The 4,878-nt window shown below is 39.8% G+C and overlaps 1 pseudogene; it reads right to left on the bottom strand.

Moving 5' to 3' along the window:
- Nucleotides 1-1,424: 1,424 nt before the first annotated feature.
- LOC137248623 (serine/arginine-rich splicing factor 1 pseudogene) lies at nucleotides 1,425-2,085 on the bottom strand (annotated as a pseudogene).
- Nucleotides 2,086-4,878: the final 2,793 nt, after the last annotated feature.

The raw sequence follows: 4,878 nt of genomic DNA, 5'->3' as shown, positions 1-4,878 counted from the left end.
CAAATAGCATTGCTTTGCACTGACATATATCTGGGCAATGGGCATGATCGTATGCAAAAGGTTCCGCGTAGAAATTGGAAATGGGAAAAAGATCCCTAACCTTGAGCAGTATCCGGTACCCTTTGCCACTGATGGGGAGAAGTACTAGACTGACAAAAGGTCGTAGAAATCGGGAGTGCATATCACTGGGAGGATATGTCCCCTGCCTCGAACAGTATCTGATACCCCTTACCACGGTGGGGGGAAGTGTCTGACTTGAACGAGGTTTTAAAAAAAAAAAACAAAAAAGTCGAATAATCTCATTCTTATTTCACGCAGTATCTGCACCCCTTACCACTGGTGGGGGGAAGTAGCAGACTGACGCAAAGTTCCCAGGGTTTTTAAAAAGGTAATCTAGTCGCGTAGATATTTTTTACCAAAACCTGGACTAATCAACCCTTTTTAACTACGGGCTATGTAGACCTTTAATTATGCCCTACCCTCAGTCTCCTAGTGGTTCATTCATACATTCGCACGCTTGCCTCCAAATGTACATAAATAAAAATACTACATACCATACGTAGGTTTACTATATCACACATAGATGGGTATTCGTGTGCACTTACCATTTATATCCATTCATTATGTCAATTTTACTACCTTTCGTTTTTTGCGCTTGTATGTTTGAAATTTTAGTTTCTGTTGTATCTAATCCTAAACAGACAAAATATGAATTAGGACGCATTCCTCCATTTTAGCTGCACAGTCAACTTTGCTTCCACGCTATGTGCAGAAAGGTATACATAATTTAATTAAATGCTTCCACCAAGAACCAGGTCTTACACGCACGTACTGCAGCGTATTTTACCAAACGTTTGTGGCCATCTAATGTGGGCGCCAATGCCAAAACAACATCGGTTGTGTCTGGGAACAGCACATTTGTCGGTGATTTGCCAATATCGTGCAGAAGACTGAAAGCTTCTATCCGTACCGGCATAGAATCTTCGATAGTTTGCGAATTGAACATAGCGCGGAACTTTACAAATGTCGGGAAAAGTACTCATTAAGCTTACACAAATTCAACGGGAAACGCACTTCAAATTTGAATAGGCATAGGAAAATGCTTATACATAAGGGAAGCAAAGTGTGGCAGGATTCGAACCTTAGATACCACTTCTATTTGACTTTAAGTTCTTTGATTTGAAGCAATATGCAAGTTATAAGTTATCTGCATAGATAACCTACATAACTTGCAACTCTCAAAATATTTATTTCGATTCCTTATAAGATTTGGCACATCAGCATAAAAATATGAAGCAGGTGTATGCTCTTAGTAATATTTGCAATATCTAAAATAGAATGTTAAATTAGGTTAGATTCCAGATGAAAATACGACCTTGACCGTTTGACTGTGCGTAGTTGTATGTCAAATCTTCATGAATTCCTCAGTTTTTAAAATTGCTGAATGCTTTGAAACCACTCATTAAAAAGGTTGAACGTGAACGAGATCTGAAAAACGATCGACGTACAGGAGAACCACGACGATGTCGTGGTGAGAATGAACGTGATCTATTGCCACGGAAGTCACATCCTCCACCGCGATCACCGCCATTTCCTGAATCTTCACGGTCCCGTATATACAAAACTTCACCCTCGTAAGCTCTAAATCCGCAATCTTGCAGTGTTTAGCATATAGCATATTTCATACCCTTCGCTCGTATAAATTCAGCAACGCCTGTACCATCCTTCTAAGCAGACATAACCAGCTTCAAGCATATGATCCTTTAAATCCTGCCATGATCAAAATGATGGTAATCCTGTTATCAATACGCGATACTGTGATCGTTTTGTGGGCGCACCACTTCCACCACCACGATCACCACTGCTGCCGTCTCCATCGCGGCCACAACCTCCACCAAAACAACCTGGTCAACCACCTCGTGGGAACTCCACACGCAATCTATAGCCACCATAATCATAACCATCCAGACCAACGAAGGAGACTTTACCAAATTTATGGAACAGATCCTGTATGTCTTCTGTGCGTATATCTGGCGGAAAATTTCCAACGTACATGCGACACTCATTGCGTGACAATTTGTTATTTTAAATTAATTTATGCATCAAGGTAAGAAGTGAATTACAAATGAATTTACAACAAAAGATAGTCCGTCGCTTGCAAGAACGACGGAGTTAGGGGCATGCCTTAACTATGTACGACAAAGTTAAAGGGCTCAGAAATAAGCAATAACCTTTGCTAGTCGGCGTTGAACTTCACGCAATTTTAAGATCGCAAGCCAGTGGTATTGTTCACGTACGTAGGATGTTTGCAAACGAGAAAATAAGACAGTCTCCATTGAGAAAAAAAATGTTAAATCGAATTTCCTTTAAACCAAACCCCTGTACATTTCGCGCATCGTTTACGGGCAAATGCATTCATCTTTTCTGGCGATTCTACACTATACACTATTCTATTCTTCGCGTACATACGACACCGCAAACAATAATCATTACTTTAGTAATTTTAATATCAATAGTTATAGGGGTAACAATTCACGGGTTCTGAATAATGTTTTAGCGGCTAAAGCAACGGCATGTGAGCCGCATGCAGCACATAGGCAATCATTCGCCAGGACGCCATGTGTACCGATGCTGACCTTGTCGACGCGGGACGTCATAGCCCATATTTTGCCGTCCTCCTTTGTTCCACAACGCTTGCTGAAATAATATATATACAATATACTTACGTTAAATCCACTCCAATCGTTCATGTAATTAGTAAAAGGAGGTGGTTTTTGCAGCTTTTTGGGGTTTTGTATCCAAAGCAACGACACGGAGTGCAAAATGTAGTTGTTTAACCGAAAAAAAAAATCAAAATGAAAATCCAAGCGCTACGGTGACGTGATTGATTAAAATTCTATAATTTGCAAAGTTATGCTGCCTAAATGAAATAAATTAAAGATAATGATTAACAATCGAAACTAATTCCCAAAATTGAAATACTTACCCTCTTTTTGTCCTTTTCCCCGATATGAGTACGCACGCCTCGCGCTGTGGTGAAGGAAAGAAAAGGCACCGGCAAAATCGAGAGATGTAATCCCGTTATGCCAATTCATAGGAATTTTCCATTCAACACACAGGATTATTACAAGTCTACTATTTATGTATATACACATGTCTGCCTATTTGGGTATATGCACGTATTAGTGCTACACAAAATGTGCAATCACGTACCGAAAACCGAAAACATCAAAAATCGGTACTGGTACCGGTATCCTCTTCACAAAAAATTATACACTTTTTTAACAAAGAAGGTTGTTTTTTTTTTTTTGTTTTTGACCTCTTTATATTTCTGGGTGGGGGCAGGACTTGTTGTTTTCAACAACAAACATCACAAACAGTCATGATTAAGGGTTCGGTACAAAAATAATCCGACTCCCGAAATGAAAAAGTCCCGAAATGAGATAAAATCAACTTTTTCTACGGCACCAGTGCAACGACAAAATACACAAAGTATATATATTGTAACGAATATTAGCAACACTAAGGGGTACTGTCATATCTAAGCCGATGCTAAGCAGTGACGTGTATGCACATCAATAATTCGATCATTATGTCTACACATATGTACGTACACGCAGCGGAGAAGCAACGCACAAACACATGCAGATATCTTATCTGAGATATGCAATTATAATTGTGGAAATGTCGCTCACAAACACACGCGCATATGAGGGCTATACACATACATATGTACTTATAATTGTAACAGATAACCAACTAGTAGATTCTAGAACAGAAGCGCGCAGAAGATGCAACGGGGAAATCAAAGAGTATAAAAGGAAGCAACAGTAGAGGCGCTAGAATCAGTTTCGATTAAGCACGCTATCTGTCGAGCAATAAAAGTGTTATTTTGAAAGTACTTCAATAATAGCCATTTTGCATTATTAAATATTTGAGTTATTTATTCAACAGATTAGTGATTCGAAATTAGCAGAAGGTTGAAAATAAGAGGATTTGCAGTAAATTCGTTAAAATATATAGATATTCACTCCACAAACCCACCACACTAGCTATCAGCTGACAAAGAAATATACGACAGGGTTGCTAGTAACATTTATCATAATGGTACGTGCAGATAGAACGCGTCGTGGAGAACGCCTCGCCAATCGGGAAAATTTATGGCAGGGGATGGTAAATAATACAATTCGGCTTGGTGGAATTGTATTTAACATTCAATTTAAACCAACTAGACTTTTTCAACCACTTCATATCAGCAAATGCAGTTGGTGTATTTTCGAATTTAATTACGATTTTCGCTATTCGTCATGAGTTTTCGCATACAATTAAACGCATCATTTCGTTGGCTTTTCACGCTTCTCTGGAAAGAAAATTGTTCGCTTCCAAGCACCGCAAGACAGTGATAAGGGTGAATCGCTCCACGCAATTATAAAATATTTACTGACTAACTTAAATACGCAATTATTTGGGTGGGTGGCTTGGAATCACGTCCGTTCCAACTTCCCACGCTTATCACCAAAACAAGTAATGTTGCGCGGGTGGTTTAGAAACACATCCGTTCCAACCTCCCACACACCGCAATCTTACTGGTTTTGTTAAATATGCATAAGCTGCTCGAAATCACGTCCATTCCGACAGCACTAATAATCATCACCCAACCAACCTCACGCACACTCGTCCTGGCACCTGCATAAGATGCCACACCTCCCCCCAACAAAAAAAAGCAGTCGCCCAGAGCGACACGATACGTTCGACGCTGGAAAGGAGACCTCGGCCTCTTCGTCCAGCCCAGAAAAAAATCCGAATCTGGAACGGAGACCTCGGCCCCATTTACCTTTACTCATACTACTTTATGGGAGTCATATACTTAAGAATTGT

This window comes from Eurosta solidaginis, chromosome 4, assembly GCF_040869045.1.
Source record: "Eurosta solidaginis isolate ZX-2024a chromosome 4, ASM4086904v1, whole genome shotgun sequence".
Classification (NCBI taxonomy): Eukaryota; Metazoa; Arthropoda; class Insecta; order Diptera; family Tephritidae; genus Eurosta; species Eurosta solidaginis.
This window is presented reverse-complemented; position numbering and strand designations above follow the sequence as displayed.